This window comes from Scophthalmus maximus, chromosome 15 (genome assembly GCF_022379125.1).
Source record: "Scophthalmus maximus strain ysfricsl-2021 chromosome 15, ASM2237912v1, whole genome shotgun sequence".
Classification (NCBI taxonomy): domain Eukaryota; kingdom Metazoa; phylum Chordata; class Actinopteri; order Pleuronectiformes; family Scophthalmidae; genus Scophthalmus; species Scophthalmus maximus.
In genome coordinates, this window is record NC_061529.1 from 14,406,931 (window position 1) to 14,424,845 (window position 17,915).

The window sequence follows — 17,915 nt, forward strand, 5'->3', positions numbered from 1 at the left end:
GGAGGGCATGGACTGTCGGAGTTTATAATGAGGCTGCTGCACGGATCAGATCATGGGTTGATGGGGCGATTCCTGTTGGGGTGATATTTTCACACCACGATTGTCTTACATTTTTTGAATTATAAATTGTAAATTACGTCTTATTATTATGTCAAGATGCCCTTGCATTCTTCAATTACCTCTGCCGGAGGAGGTTACATTTCCCCCCCCCGTCAATTTGCTTCTTATTTGGTTGGTTGGTTGGTCTATCAGCACGATTATGCAAAAACTACAGATTTCCACAAAAATTGGCGGAAGGATGGGACATGGGAGAAAAAATGGGCTGTTCCGGGATATTTCATCACTTTCTTTAAGATTGTGAGATAGGGCAGCTTTTTTTTTTTGACGGATTCAATGTTTTCCCAGGGAACAATGCATGGACCTTGATGAATAAAACCAGACATATATTGAGGGGACTGATATCTACAAGGCTGTGTGAGATTTGTGTAACTTCATTGAATCGAAGGGGCCTGTTGGGCCTTGGCGGCGGTATGTGCACTATGAGTGCTGTTCTAGCTCATTATGCATTTATACTTTTTGTCGCCCAGTTTTGACATTTTGGGTAATTTTGAAAAGTACTACAGATAAAGTACTTTTAATGAAATTTTTATTACTATAATTGGTTGAAAATTGACTCTTCATGAAACCCTGCACCTGAAGAAAACTTGTCCAATCAAAGCTAAGCAACAGTGACCAGGCACAGCAGACTCTCTACATTGTTCACGTACTAAACCATACAAGGGTTACGTTGGATTGAACAACATTAAATTACCTTTTCATGTAATACAACAACTGAAATTGCTCTACCTTGTGATATAGCAACAGTGCTTCTCTTTATTTCCGAGACTTCTACATGGATCAACTCATAAGGGACTTTCTTTTTGTTTCTCCTGTAAAACACTTGTACGGGGTTAAACAAATCAGCTGAAGACAAACTTTTCAACTAAATCAACCTGAGCTGAATTTTTAAATTCAACCGACAGATGAATTAAAAAAATATGACGAGAAATTTCAAATGTTGGGGGTCATTGCTGCAAACTGTGCCGTGTGAAAGTCAGTTAGCCGGAGGAGGACTGTAATGTGCATTTCCTGTTTTGAAATAAATCATCTATAATACCTGGGAGGCTGAAAAATTATTTCAATGTATGCTGAGCAACTCTATTTGTAAAAATGCTATCGCCAATTGGGACACAGATCTGCACTTTGAGCTTCTAGTCAATTTATCTTTTCAGCACGTCAACTTTAACAAGATTTATGTCATGTTCAAATCCTCAGAGATTCAAATAATAATCATTTTCGAAAAATGCATTTCATGCAGTAGGGAGCATGCTGGCTCAAGGAGCTACACAACACGGTTAGATCAAACTACAAAACAAACTCTTTCAAATTCTCTGCGTATCTTGCATGAGCCGAGCCTCTCAGTTATCCTGTTCCTCGCCGTGGCCTTCATCAGCCTCTCATATTTTTCAAACTCTCCAACGTTTACTTTTTCCTCCCGTCTCTTCATCTTCTTCCTTGTTCTCCATCTCGATTTTCTTCCTTTCCCTCTCTCAGGTGTGATTATTTTCCGTGCTCTCCACACGCCGAACACACAATACCTCCACCCTCCTGCGCCCCGGCGCTTCTCGGTCGGCTGGAAAAGCAGGCCTTCCTCTTTGTGTATAACAAATCTCATCTCACAAAAATATTAATTTCACGGGTCGCTGTGCCATACAAGCCAATATCCACGCGGGGAAAGGCTTTAAGCATTATTCCCCTCCTCAATTCAAATTGGAAACATCGGAGTGGGGCTGTGCCAGAGATATCAGCCTCCTGCTGTACGTGGTTTGTCCTTGTAATGAGATCGCAGCCACCGCTAACTATTCATTCTAGTCATTCAGCCTTATCAATGCTCTGGCCACACAACATGGGAAAAGACACATCTCGCGTGTCTTGTTGTGCTGTGCCCTGGGCACCTTGTCATTGTTTAACGATGCACATACCAAACCACCATTGAGCCAACCGTTGAGTGCGTGGACCTTATGGAGGGAACGCGCTTCATTTGAAAACAATGGATCTCATTTTCTAGTTTAAAGCTCGTCGGCATTACCAGAAATACACAGTGGACACTTACAATTCAAATATCTTCCTGGTTTTACATAATTCACCAGAGATTAATCAAAAATGTTGATTAATCTGTAGCAGCGCAAACACAATTAATGACACCGAAACCGAACTGAACTTTTGGGGGTTTTTACCTGGATTCGCCTCTACAAACTATGGCATGTTCACCTGCCAGATGGAACAAAAAAAAAAGGACCAAAATGTCAGTAACATGTCCAACATGCTGTATTGTATCAGTGGTATAGTGTTGTGCATCACTTGCACACACTGTCAAAACTGCAGAACCACTGCAGCATTAAATGCATCCTAGAGGAAATATCCAAGTCTATCAGACAAATCAAATCCAGAGTTAATTTAATACCGGGTATGTCTTCCTGGCATATCTGGCTCTGCTCGCAGTCGGGATAATGGATCCCCTAGTTTATCTTCTCTCTCTGATCTCATTTGGTGTAACGTTTTTGTTTGTGTTTTTTGTGAGCGTGTGCGTGAGCGTGTGCGTGTGCGTGTGCGTGTGTGTGTGCGTGCGCGCCTCCATTATGTAACCACTGAACCCGCTGCTGTAGTTGTTCAAGGTGATATCGCCCACATTATTCACAGGGATTTTTCTCACACAGACAAACCTCACGGCCAAATAATACATCTGCATTACAGTGTGGTGCATCGATCCACACCTCAGGTGGCCGCGCCACTTTGGGAATAAAGCCGCTACAGAGTTCTTAAATCATTTACAGCACTTTCTTTAAAAAAAATTACAGGAAGGTGTCGGTGGACTGAGTGTCTGGAGGGGTTCCGTTTCTATTGGCGTCACCCTCGGGGCTACGAGGAAGGGTGAACCGCAAAGGCCAGCGTACGACACCAAACGTCACGGCCTTTCATTCATATCCCCCATCTACCCCTGCACTGTCTGGGTCAACGGTCCGGGCCTTGATGAACGACGGCGCCTCGGGCCCCAGAAGAAGACCAGCGCGCTGAATATGCCAAGTCGTTCTGTTTGCAGTTTAGGAAAGCACAAGAAATGACTCTGAGCAGGTGATTACTCGGCCGCATTAAGCAGAGTGATGGATTCTCCCCGGAGGTAATAACACACCAGACTAAGACAAATGTGTGAGCGAAAAGCACTCCGAACCGCGAGTGCATAATAAACTGGTATGCGGGCCCGGCGTTACGACGAAACATTGTGGTGGAAACTAATGGCTTAGCAATTTGATAAGAGTGTTTCAATGTTTCTTGCGTGTCGCCTTTCCGTCTCTCCTCTCGGTTTACTTGACGTGATTGATGCGTTTCTTTCTTTTCAGATGGCAGTGACTTGTAAAGTATTTTTCCCCCACTTCTGACAGTTGAGAGTTCAGATTGTTGTGTTTGGTCTTGATGACTGACATGTCCAGTTACATTTTCCCACATGAAGGAATTCAATTTGAGCAAGTAAATTAGCAATGAACAATATCGCAGCTTGCATTTATCGGACATCCAGTTTGCGGCCGGCATCATCGCGTGCAGTTTGTGATGGGCTCCGTAGAAAAAAAAATGATGCGCTCGCCTGTCCGGAGACCTGACTCAGCAGGAACCACTTTGTGGCAGCAGAACGGAGACCTTCAGCACTTTGACTGTGATTCATCTAAATCGTTAGTTCTTGAAAAAAATTCTGTGGTGGAGGGCAAATGTTTTGCGGCCGGGAGACATCAAAGGTGTAAATCAGGGCCGGTGGCGGCCCACCTCCCCTGTGGCATCATCAGAAATATGATAAACAGTCAGCACGTTCGCTGGAAAGTTTCTCATTCAACCGCCTCTTTACGGCTGAGGTCACACCAGTTAATCTTCTGAGGGTAAAAGATGACAGGAAATGAAACGGCTAATGCCAGCGCGCGGCCGCCTTGTTATTCCACGACTGATGTGCAGCTATGGTTGCGTTAGCTGTGTTCCTGCCTCCTCGACGGCATGTTTTATTAGGAAAACAGCTCCCTCCAAATCAAGCATTAAGCGGAGATTGAAGCCCGACTGTCTGGTTGGTCCCGCTGCCCTCTAGGCTGCAGCTGGAGACAGCAATGCCATGTAGGCGTGTCTTTTGAAATACACATTTGTCATTCTGAAATGCATCTGATTTGACACCGCTGACAATTTTTTTTCCCCATCACCAAAGACAAAAATAGACCTGACTTTTTTTCTTTTTTGAATTACTGGAGATATTCTGAACTGCTGTTGAACTGTGAATGCAAATGTAATGTAAAACCCTCTGTTTTTCTGCACGTTATTCCCTCGTTCTTCTGTCTCCTCATTTCCTATCATCACTCCACCGATTCTGTAATAAAAAAAAGGCATAAAATGCGTAAATTTTTATAGGAAGCCAAAACGAGGGCAATTGTATCCTGTCAACACTATAATTTACTTTATGTCTGAATTACAAAAGCATTAGCCACTGAAATTCACCTCAGTCGGACTGCTTGTTTTCCTTTTAGTCTCCTTCTTCTTTTCATATCGTTATAACCCGGAGTTTGCTTGCAAATTTCAAAATGTACTGTAAATTGAAATGTAGCAAAAAAACAACATGGGTACATTTGAAATTGCACATGATAATAAACTATCTTTTTCCAGGCAGATTTAACTATATATAATGTGACACTATATATAATGTCACATTTAAATTACTATGTACGTTGAACATTGGACATTTGCAGGTTGAGAATGCTGGCTCTCACCATCTAGAGACAGTAGGTACTGTTTGCATACAAATACAAATAAAAGGCCCAGATGGTGAAAACATAATCCTAAGCCATGATAATGTCAAGCAGCTTTAGGAAACATATTGTACACGCTGCACACATGCAGCCATGCCTACTTGCGTGGCACAAAGTGGGAAAGTGAAAAATGGAAATGAGATGCATTAGTGAGCAACGGTGATTATTGCACTGCCCGAGATGTGGCAGTATTTGTGGACACAATGCTGGACTTAATGAAAAGAAGGCACGGGACGAAGAAGAATTGAGCTTACACTGAAATTCAATATCACTCCATGTTAACAAGATGGGCTTCGGAGTAGCACTGCAAAGATTGTAATGAGTATGAACTACCTCATTCGGATAGGACGAGCACCACGGGGCTTAATAGAGGGCACACGGGGTCTCGCTATTATAGGTTTGAACAATTCCCACACGAGTCTCAAGACTGTAATACCAAACATCCCCCATGAAACTGTACTGACTCAATCAGTGATTTTCAATGTCAGGGTCTATTGAGAAGACAAACGCTAATCAAATAAGTCACAGAACTCAGGAACAGTTTCGCTAAAACCCCACTACCCAAACAGTGATCATCCAAAGTCTAGCAAACTTAAGGCCAACTTGAGACCGTTCACGACGAGCATTTGAAACAATAACGAAGCACCCACACGCACGGGTGGAAGCTCCAACAGAAACGCTGCTCGTTCACTATGCATGAGCCGACGCCATGCGTTGCCGAACTGCACTGCGGTTCCGTCTCTTTTGCCTGGCTGCCGTTGTGCACAGCAGAAGTTCGGAAAAAAGATCCACCTTTCAAGCGACAATCAAAATGTGCTTAAACAAATACCCAAGCGCTATAGCCAGTCAAGTCGTGTTCATGCAAACACAGGTCCTGCCCCAAGTGGCAACCCAAGATGACACCCGTTGGTTTGTGGGCTGCCGTTTTTGAAGCCTTGAATTTCGCATTTTGACAAGCGCCATGTTGGGGGGGGGGGTTGTTTGCAACCGGACATACGATTGGGGGTGGGTCTGACTGAGAGCTTGTCCACTGCACGCCCACCTACTGTACACCTGCAACAATTGGACGGGCCAGGTGTCAATCGCAAACCCAATTCATGTGGTGCATTATCATCTGTTTTACTCTAAATGCAAGCTGAGCAACCAGACAGCCGGAACAATAACGATAAAAATATCTGATCTCAAAGCTGACCCGCCACAACCAGACAGTTAGTTGTTGCATTTTTACATTATTATGTATATGTATATAATGCCACATACAGTTGGGTAGAGTTAAAATGCTAAAAAAGTTTCCACAAGTCAGGGAACGTTGGTATGAATACAAGTGATTTAAAGCTACACCTGTTCTCACCCATCTGCATTTAACAAGATGAACGATAATCAGAGCAGTAATCAATTTTCAAGTAACCAGCATGAGACCCGCGCTCATTTCACATCCCCTCTTGCAGAAAATGCTGCCTCCACATGTTCAACCCCGCGCCCGGCGCTGCGACACAGAGACGGATTAGGGGTCAATCTGTTGGGCTGTTTACCGAAGAAAATTAAAACAAAGTGTGCTCACACGGAATTAGCTTGACCTACTGCGGCGGAACCGCGCACGTGTGCGCTTTCTGCACGCTCGGCTTCCTCCGGCGCCGTTCGAAAGACAAACAACGGCAGCAGCGCGCCAGCTGGCCCGCTGGCAACACAGGAATACTCTCACCAACGTTGCGATGTTGTTTATAGAATTATTCTTCCTTTCAGCTTCCGACAAGGGAAATTAATTAAGAGCGTCGCTGGTCCTCCACGAGATGTTCTCGTAGAAAGTACTAAATATTCTTCTTCCTCTCTGCTGAACACACAATCCCGAGCTGTCATGTGCAGAGACATCCCTCCTCCTAGATCGCGATTTTAATTCTTGTGTATATTTGCCTACTTATGGGATATCACCAGCAGCGCGGCACGCACCGACACAGGGATTCATGCTGCATGGTTAACGTGAAACAGTGGGCGTTCCGATCTGACACACTGCGAGGGCTCGGAGAGGGCAAACACACAGCGCGCTGGAGTCAAAGTGAGGCCGTGCATGCGCCCTTAACATTATGTGCCGAGTAACTTCAAAAAAAAAAAGGAAATGTTTTGCCTTGTTAAAGAAGGAGAATAAACAAAGGAAATGGAAAAGGAATACAAAAACAGCCATGTCCAGCTTACAAATGGGTGCCCAGCCCAGTGGAGAATTCATTTTTGGCATTAACAGATTGCGTGGGGAGGATGTCCATCTGCGGCAGAATTCAAACTCAAATTCCAACGGACCTTTTGTGCCGTTTTGTTTTGAAGCAGACAAGTCTCCGTTGGAGGGACGCGCCACATTGACGCAGCTGTGTGAGTCGCCTCAGGGGCTTTCCTGAAAAGTTTTGATCGTAATTACGGCTGATTCTCAGAGTCTTACAGGAGTCAGAAGGAGTAAGTCATCAAGCTCCGCCTGCATCTACCGGACCCATTGGGTATTTAAAGTGGGGCGTATCAGCAATAATAGCTGAGGGGAGCTGATTTACTGGGATTCTGGGTTTGACAGTGACGGACGACTCGCCAGTACGCGAGTCAAAAGTTAGAAAAACAGAGAGAAATTAGAAAGTTTCAAACCACTTCACATCTTTTCCTTGTATGTGGGGATGACATAACGCAATAGGTAGTTGTCTAGAGGGATGGGTACACGAACTGACACAGAATAAAGTTCATGTTGACGTGATATGACAGAGGTATTAACTTGTTGATGGGTGCGTTTCCCAACCTCCCAGAAAAAAGTCGTAGCTTGCATGATATTTGTTCTTTTTTCTGTTATTCCACAAATGTTCTGTTGTCAGTTGCTGGACAAAGAAAAAAGAGTACGAATCGAGGACTTCACGGAGAGGGGGGAAAGAGAAAAGACAGAAAAATTTGTTTGGGTGGGTGACAAGGATGATAAGTGTGATTTTGCATGAGTGGTTGTTACAGTCACTGCTGGATAACAAGAAAAAAAGAGGAAGGCAAAGTTCTAAAATGTGGATTCAGAGGCTGACAGAAAGAAAGACTGGATGTAATAGGCATAAACTGTTTGTTTCTAGACATTGTGGAATCTCAAGAGAAAAGAAAGGGAGATCAGAAACTGAATACCACCACGTCACTGTTCATCCATTATTCAGAGTTTGTCGCTGCGCGTCTTTGAAATCCTGCTTATTTTAAAGTGTTTAACTTATTAAAGTGCATTTTAACCTTTAAATTCCCTTTCTCCACAACTAAAAAATATAAAAAATATAGTCACAAACAGCTAACGGAACTTTCAATACACTACGTCCAATCTCATGACAGTCTCGTTTTTTTTGTTTTTTTCTCTGCTAAGAAAAGGAGCAACGCTCTGCGCCCTCTGTGTGATTCAAACAGGAAAATCTCCCCCCTGCTCCCGCCATCCGTGCCTCTGTGATTCTCCATGCTGCTGCGCCGCTGCATGGAAGATGTGATCTTTAAAGCTTTTTTCCCAACACGAACACACAATAGATCACAAACATTTGTGCAGACGCAGACGCCATGCAGCGCTGCACTCGACTAGACAACAAAACGTTGGGTGTTTGGTGCCTTCAGTAGTCTGCCTGTAGAGCTTAAGCAAGGCGTTTGCCATTTTACTATTTTAGGCTTTGGATATAAATACCACAGATATGAAATAAATAATCTCGGCGACCTTTCATCAGCTTCATCAATTTTATCACGGACATAAGGCGTATATACAAAGACTCAGACTGATGACATTGCTGTGAATAAAATGCTAAACGTGCTTCGAAAGGAGAGTCTGGGGATGAATTTGTTGAGGCCGGATGGGTGAAGAGAAATCATTTTCTACATTTCTTTGGCATGTGTCTACACATCTGCTCATACTATATATACACCGCACATGTAAAAAATAAAAAAAATTCATAGGCTCTAAATTATACACCTGTATTTATATCTATTTTTCATACGGCATGTTATTTCTGGATATGTGATATTTTGCATGAACAGCTCATTTAGATGTAAACTGTGCAAGCGACGTTGACGGCACTGGGTGCTGCTGTGCAGGCTGATGTGACACCTTCATCCAACCGGACACCAACAAGCAGTTGACTCCCTATATATTTCAGCACCATGTTTTGCGTGCGTAAAATGCACGAATGAATGCACTAATGTCCCCTCAACAATTATCACAATGAACAAGTGAACGAGGACACCGCAATTTTTCCTGTTATCACTGAAATTAAAGTAACTCCAATTCAAAAATTCAAGTCAGTGCAATTAATTAAAATCCATGCTACAAAAGCAGCTGTCACCAAAAAGCTGAAAAATCAAGTACATTTCATAGAAAAACAGGACTTTTTCCAGGGAAGAAGACAGTGGCAGTGTCAAAAGATACTGTGTTACTGCACCCCTCATTAGGACAACACTGCCCTGCAGGAGGAAGTATAATGTTCTTATCAGAATGGTGAGAGAATGAACAACCCAGGAAGACAGACTGGTTGTGCAGTTGTTCCCTTTTACAGCCATGCAGCACTCGGCAACAAGTCCCTGGAAGCTGGTCATTAGAAACGCGGAATGTGCCCTGTACGGGCGTCATACGCTGCTCCTGTAACGACCTGGATCTTTATTCTGCGTGACTTCGCTCTAAGGTCAACAGGTCTCTCTCCACACACATAAATGATCGCAGTCTCTTTTTGGCAGCAAGCTGCAACATCCCCACTGCTACTGTTCAGTAGTTGTGATGGTGGTTGGAAAATCCCTCACATATTGCTCCTATGTGAAATAAAAAGTGTGTCCCTTCATTGGCGCTCAGCCCCTGTGTCCACCTGCTCTCCGAGCTACCATCCGACACACTGGGCTGCGCCTCAGAGACCTGCCTTCCTCCACACAGTCTGTCTTTCCTTGTCCTCTTCTTCTCCCTGCAACCACCCCCCCCCCCCTTCTCTTGTGCCCTCGTGCCAACCCGCCTGTTCATCCCACAGCCCAAATGGCAGCAGGCAAACCAGACAGCGTGACTCGGACAATGCTACGACACAACGGACCGTCTTCCGTCACAGTTGTGGCCGAGTCTGTTTTTCGGGGAGCGAAGGGTTCATCTTTCAGAAGGTCCTGGGAACTAAAGGGCAAAAGGTGGAGCAGAGGTCGTCGGGGAAAAATATAAACCAGGGCGTGAGGTTGCGTACAAATATAGATAAATGTGTACTGTTCATCCTCAAACATCTCTGAACTCCGCAGTAGACACACATTGCTCTTGGCCTTGCCCTAGTCAGAAGAGAAGCTGAGCTCCATTACACAGCAGTGGAGAGGATAGACACTCTGCAAGGACTTACCATAATCCTTCAATTTCATATTTTAGCCACGTGTGATAACCAGGGCCACTCTATCTGCCACACACTGCTGGCACTGTCAAAAAACAAAGAGAGGCGGTCAAAAGATCACTCTCCTGCAATTAAGATTTTCCCTCCCCGGGTCAAGTGTGTGTGCGGCGGCGTGTCATGGCGTCTGGGCCAAGTATAGAAGCTGTGAGACACCAGCGTTGTGATATGTTTTGAATTCTGACGTGGTTCCGGAATTTGAGAGAGCACAGCTCCCCCGTGAGGAAAGAAGTCGGCATGAAATGACGGGAAAGTAAAAAACCAAAGTTTGTAGGGGACAGAGGAGGGAGGCTTGCGCACGTGGAAGCCTCGCCATGCGTTGCGGAGAGATTAGACAAACTGTCAGAATGTGAAGAAGTCTGGGATCCATTTCAGATGTCTTTGCACCAGGGACGTTTGAGTGCGTGTGTTTGTGTGTGCGCGTATCCGAACACAGCAGAACTATCTAAATGGGAAAAGGGGATAGTTGAGCGATAGTGCATGTGGAAATCATTCAGGCAGGAAAAAAATAGAGGGGACTGAGGGAACAGGAAGTGGCAGATAAGATGAAGAGCAGAGGTAGTCTTGGGAAAAAGCAATGATCTGGAAATGGGTTTTGGCCCTGGCACTTAGGTGTATCATGTTGTGAAAGCTGTTTTTTTTTTTTTTTTATCATTTCCCCATATGAAATATAGTGTATATAGAATACCCAGCCAGACAGTTGTTCTTTTCTCTCCCAAAGACACAAAGTGTACAGCCATGCCAGCACTTTTCATCCCCTGTATCCCCTCTCTCTGGGCCTCTGGCCAGCGTGGATGAATGGCAGTTACAGTCGTCTCTAGCATCCTCATGTCCCCCCCCCCGCCCCCCCATGGAGGTTTGTTCCATTACGGAAACTGGCTGGAGATGATGTGCGAGTGTGTGTCGGCAAACTATTCCTTCTGGAGAAGCTCGCCACACCTCAGCGATTTTCCAAATTCCCCCACCTTGGGCGGACACAGCAAACCTGATTGGTGTGGCGCGATGAGCCGACGGGATTAAAACAGAACAGATCTGTGTTTCTCTTATCAGTGAGAAAACAAAATGTCTTTTTTTTTTTTTTTTTTTTTAAATCTGAGCAGAGAAGGCGGTGAAGGCTGCATACACGGAGGACGCTGCAAGGCGTAACTCAGCCTCCGTCCTCTATTCATCTGGAGCTCCTTTCTTCGCAGTTGAGGAAATCCCCAGCTACAGAGCTTTGGCTCACGATGGTTTATTAATAATTAAACCATTTAGACGGAATTTCATCAATATGTGCTGACTCGGGTCACCTCCTTGCACCACTTGACAGTAATAAACGGTGTCCCCGCCATGATTAATAGCCGCAATTTTGGTCCAGTTACGCCGATATTGAAATTTCCAATGTGTGGTTAAAACACAATGAATAGTAAATAGGGGGCAGCGAATATCAAGGAGGACCGCTGATCATTACAGCATAAAGTGCCGCGCATCATCTGTCTTCGGGGCATCTGAGAAAAACGATTAAGAACTGATCCCGTAGTAAAATGTTGCCCAACCTGTCGCAGCCCCTGCCTTGTTTCAATCACTCAAGCCTTGACACGGAACCGGCCGCCTGTTAACATTCAGCCTCCTGCTCCACCAGTGTTGACTTTGCTAGTGTTTAGGCGGGCTGCTAGACCCCTCTCCAGATAGTCGTCTGCGTGCGTGCGTGCGTGAGTGCGTGCGTGCCTGGCAGCGGGGCTGAAGCGCCGAGCTGATGAGTTGCGACGGCACACAGATTGAATGCCTCACGGGTCCCCGGTCCGCATCCCAGTGCTTTTCCCTCCCCAGTGTTCCGTGCGGCGAAGAGCGCGATGTAAATCTCCTGCGAAGGCCCGTTCGCCGCAGCCGCAGATTCCCCCTCTCGGTCGTGCAGACTGAAGATAAGCTGACTCACGGTGCAGGGCAGGTGAATGCTAAGCAGTGTGGGTGAATCTTAACACCCAACGGCCCATAACAGGGCTGAGGAGGGAAGAAGAGAGTTTTTCTTTTCTCTTTTTTTTTTCTTCAGAGCTGCAGTTCCATATGCCCGTGCAGAGTTCTTCACCTGCAGTAAAAAGCGTCCGCGGCTTCATCAGATGTATACAAAGAGCATAGAAGAGTGGCGGGCATCGGTCGGAGTAAGCGATCAGTCATTGGATGTGCACCCTGTGTCAGAGCAAGATGTGTTTTTTTGACTACGGTAAATATTAAACGAAAATTTAGACACACAGCACCATCTCATGGTCTCACTCAGAAATTCCTCTCCAATCGGACAACACGGAGGAGTGTTGCTCACGGCACCTGCGTTTACTCTCACAGTGACTTAGACATATGCTCCGCTACCGTCAAACACGACACATTGACGTATCTGAATCTTAACTGTCGAGAAAGTGTGATTTTATGTAAATATACGCATACGGGGAAAAGATCAAAACCAAAGTCATGAGATAAAAATGTCCCTGACATGTGAATTCCATCGGAGTCGATTGAGAATGGAGGTATGAATGTAGATAAACATTATATATTCATAGATGAGCAGGCACTCCTGCTCATGACAGTCACTTCTGAGGGATCGTTCCCTGGCATCGCTCGCAGTGCAGGTACTCCTTCTGCAACTGAATTGTGCGAAAGCGAAGCCGGATTTAACGACAATGGAATTGGGCAACACCTTCAGCCCTTTCTCAGTACTCGGCATGCTGCTTTTTCATTCCACCGCCATCCTGAATGCTTTGAAGCACTATCAAAGCCGACCATGTTGGCGGTGGCATCAGACAGCTCCAGCGCCACGTACATACAGCAAAGACACAACTTACGTGAATTATTTACTGCCCCGACTCGCGCTTAAAGCGAGGCCAGGCTGCAAAGTCTCTTCAGAGCGGCAGGCTGAAAGCATCTCAGAGCCGAGGGTGTCGCAGGCTGTGGGATTACATAAGCGGCGTGATGCAGGCTGGGAAAAGGAGGCGGAGATTAAAAATGATGACTTCCAATGAAAGTAGGCTTGAGCCGAGCTTGTAATAGCATAATAACAAAGGGGTTGGTGGAGCAGAAAATAAAATAGATGCCTGGACTCCACAAAAGGAAAAATGTGTCCGGTGAAGAACAAAAGATCAAACTTCATAATGAAACTAGTTCTACACATAGCGATAGGTGGTGTTGGCTGACGGTTGTGTGAACTGGAATGTTGAGTCAAAGCGCATGTACTCCGACTGCATCGATCTGCATTTACACCTCAATTCTCAACAGCCGCCGTCTGTCACACCTTGAAGCTTTTCACAAAGAAGACCACCATATGCCCGGTGGTCTGTTCCCTACCCGCCATCGCCGAACACAATCGCCTTTCCATACAGCGTGATGCATGAGCCATTTGCCTGCTGCCGTTAACACGGAAGTGTTATTAGCATTCCTCTTGCATGCAGACGCTGCCTCGGAACAAAGTGGCACACTGACGCACGGGCCTCATCTGTTGATAATCCTAAACATATGGCGGAGTGTATAGCCACTGAATGTAATACACTGATTAGCTATGATGCAGAGCAGCATGCAAACAAAAGCCTGGATCACCACTAATGGACTGTATCTCCCTCTCTCTCTCTCTCTCTCTCTCTCTCTCTCTCTCTCTCTCTCCACACCACATTTTGCTGAGGCAGGTGTGTGATGGTGGAACACCATTACCGCTGTCTTAATGAGAGCCCTGTGTGTGTGCGTTTCCCCCCGTGGCATTCCCAGCAGGGCCTTATCTGGGCCTGCGCCGTTGGACATGCTAGATAGGCCAGATAACCTCCATCTGTCTTCATGACTGTCTGGACCTTATTGCTTTAGGAGAAATGCCGCTTTCACAAGCTCCTCTCCCCCGCTCGGCCAGAGGAAAACCGAACAAAAAACGATATTTGTTTGTGCATCTCGTCCTGCGTGATTTGTAACAGGGTGGTTTTTTTAACATTCAAACATGATACATTCATCACCGTCGGCGACAGCCAAGGGAAAGGTTCAAGAAAGCGTTGATAGGCTCGGTTAGCTCATCGTGAAGCAATAGATTATATACAGGTCTGTGAGCATGACAGTATCTTAAAATATATATTCATATATAACACTAAACTCTTTTTCCTGCAGGCTGAAAATGAAAGATTGTGGTGAAAATGTATTGTTACTGTTCTCTTTTATTGTTTTTTTGTTGTTGTTTTTTAAATGTGAGGTTTTCATGCCATTTACTTTGTGTCCACTTTTCTTTTGATTTTCATTTGATTCATAATAATCTTTTCCTTCTTTTTTTTTCAATTCACATGCTTGTAATTCGTCATTGGGGGCACGTTGTCTACCGTTGACTCCGACAGCTGTTTAGTTTCTCTATTTCACTCTGACAGCTGTTATTGCTACATAATAATTTCGTTACGGCCTTCTCTTTCCTCGGCTGGATAACATTTGTATTTGGTGGCTTTTGAAAGAGGCCTGTCTGTGCAAACAAATGTGCTGTTCATAAATCTCCGGGAAGTCTGAGGGGAATGGCTTTCGACGTTAACAACACTCACGTACAACAGTTTTTGTGATCAACTCACTCAACGGGCTGTAATTTTGGAACTACAGAGAGCTGAGCCTAAAATACATACTTTCACTTCCCAGAAATATCAAGTGCTCAGGTAACCAAAAACAAAACAAGTTTCCGTCCGCATTAAACATAAGGCTTTTCTATCATTTATGCTGTTCCACCTGTACGGGTGTCTTTGACCCGGAAGCAACAAAAAACGAGCAGAGGTTCATTGTCAATGAAATGAGGTTGTTGCGTAAAGTAAATATGCAGACTGGCAGACAGTCTCATATGCATATCTTGGGTCCACATAGATTATGAGCTTTGTATCTTTAAAAAAAAAAGTGTATTATTTAATTGACAACACGATAAGCTGTAGATTGATGAGTTCACTAATCAGCTGCATTGACTTGATTAAAAGATTGTTTTCTATTATTGAAATTGAGGTTCAGTGTGCGAGTCGTGTGTGTTGAGCTGCTGCAGTAATTGTAACATCAAGACGAACAGGAAGTGAACAGGCATTTTCAGTGTTACCAGTTTCCACCGTAAACTACATTTTCTAAAATCCTCCTAACTTTCAGAGTGATGAGAATCTCCTTCCTTCTCCTGCATTACCTGGTATTATTCCTGTTTTGTATTATATACAATATGTCAAAACTAACAAATGCCCCTGCTTGTTCTTACACAGCATGCCTGTTTTACTTTCCCAAGACCCCATAATATCAAAAGCACTCTGGTGAATGTGTCGCTTCATCATTCCCTCGTCTCGGCAGGGCTCCCGCACATAAGTTTGGGCCGAGGGAATGAAAAGCCCATTCAAACATCTGTCACATCACAGCGGCAAAGGAACTGAATTTGCTGCTCTGAAAATATTCTCCAAATAATCTCTGCCAGTGCGAAAAAAAAGAAAATAGTAATCAAACCAGCACTCAAGTAGTTTTACTATCTAATGCAATTTGACTGGGTTCAATGTGGCCTCTGAACCACTGAGAGCTTGCCACAGTGAATCTTTTGTTATTTGTGTCTTTGTCCTCGACAGGACTATAAGGAGGCGCTAAATCAAAACCCTTGACATTTACACTCTGGTCTTCTGGATCCAAGATCATCCAGCAGAAACACTTGCAGCATACGCTGTGAATATAATTTATTTTCTTGTAATTTTTTGGCAACAATTTGAAAATCTTATTTGACCATAAGAAAGACTTAATAATGTGAGTTTTAGTGTTTTTTAATTGGCTACAGATCTTTTACATTTTTGGTCTACCTCGTTAAATTAGATCCAGTTCTTTAATCTCCGATTCAGACGAGATTAGAGAACATCACTGCTAATGGGAAATGTCAAGACCAGTTAGTCTTACAGGAAAAAGCTGCCGCTTGCGTCTGAGACAGATACAAAATGTAGAATGTCTGCTGTTTTCCCGTATTAAATACGTCATGACTGGGTTTAATGATTAAATCTAGGTTTAACATGAGTTTTTATTCAACGTATTCGGGCAATTTTGATACTACACATCCATGTGTCTCTCTTCCTGCTCATGTTGTCTTTTTTCCCTTTAACAAACTCAGACACACACTTAATCACACACTCTGCTCATTTGTCCAGTTGGAGGTCTGACTCTTGGCCTAATGGGTGCAAGTCCTGGCCAGTTATCGTCTACATAGCTCTGCTCCAGAGCTGAAACACATAGTCAGTTATCTCAGTAGCTAAGTGAAAGACTATTAACCAGAAAGATTTTTTTATTAACAAAATATTACACAAGGAAAAACGTGTCACACACACACACTCACACGCACACACAAACACACACAATCCTATTACCTCTTCGAGAGGACACACATTGGCTTCATGCATTCCCTAGCCCTAACAAAACCTTAACCCTAAAAGCAAGTCTTACCCCAAAAACATCAAACATTGATGAAGTGAGGACCAGCCAAAATGTCCTCACTTCCCCAAAATGTCTTCACTCGGTAAGAGTATACTGAGTGACCTGTACTCATAAAGACAGATGTACACGTGCACACACACACTCACGCACACACACACACACACACACACACACACACACACACACACACACACACACACACACACACACACACACACACACACACAAACACACACACAATCCATCCATTTACAGAGGATTTCACAAAATAGTAAAAAATTGCCAATTTGTATGAGGCATTGTGAAATAAAAGAAGGGCGAGGTCACTCGAGAAATGGCGATTCCCCCCTTCACAAAGCGGAGGTACTGATGAAACATACGGAAAAAATTTGAGTAATGTTTTGAAATACACTATACACTCCTCAATAAGAACCTGAGTGAGTCATAACTTGGAGGAGAGCGACGGATGATGCCTCACTCACTTTCTGTGACTGAAAAGAAGAGGGAGGTGACGTTTCTGTCCATGTGTATATATATATATATATATATATATAAAACCTATATAATCGTATAATCGAAGATGTCACCATGGGCTTGGGGAAATTGTGATGGATATTTTATGGACAAAAAAAAACATGCCATTGATTGAACGGAAGAAAATAACTTGCAGATGATATAATAAAGAAAAATGGTCTTTTCCAGCCCTGAACTTTTGTCACGTCTTTGTTCACGTTGCACAAGTCACAGTCATGACAGAGCAAGTTGTTGATACTAGACTTGGTGCCTCGGACTTGCTTTGTCTGTGATCCTGGTGAATCAAATCACAGCCAGCCTCTCCAGACGGCTGGTTGCTGGCCCGCCGGCTACGGCCGCTCCACAGATAATTTCACTTCCCATGAAAAACTGACTGATTCTGATACCAGACATGGTCACTGTTATCCATCACAGCATTAACCCCCCCCCCCCCCCCCCCCCCCAAAAAAAAGCACAGAAAAAAACCCAACTAAATTTCAACTGTGGTAAGTGCCACAAAGAAAACTATGCTGGCTGTCAGGCAGAGAAAATGTTTCTTTCAGTTAGAAGTGATAGTGTGAGTTATCACCTCCCTCTGTGAACCTGAACGTCTGACAGTGCAAACACTAAGACAAATGTTTGCATTGAGATTGGCTCCTGCGAGTTCTTTTATTTTTCTTATTTTTACGCAGCTGTGACAGTCTGAGTGTGTGTGCGAGCGTGTGCGCATCAGCAAAGACAA

The 17,915-nt window shown here is 44.3% G+C and overlaps 1 protein-coding gene across 1 annotated transcript in view; it reads right to left on the bottom strand.

The window, feature by feature from the left end:
* dlgap2a (discs, large (Drosophila) homolog-associated protein 2a) overlaps window positions 1-17,915 on the bottom strand; it is a 147,803-nt gene that overhangs the window by 106,384 nt on the left and 23,504 nt on the right. The gene's annotated exons all lie outside the window — the stretch shown is intronic.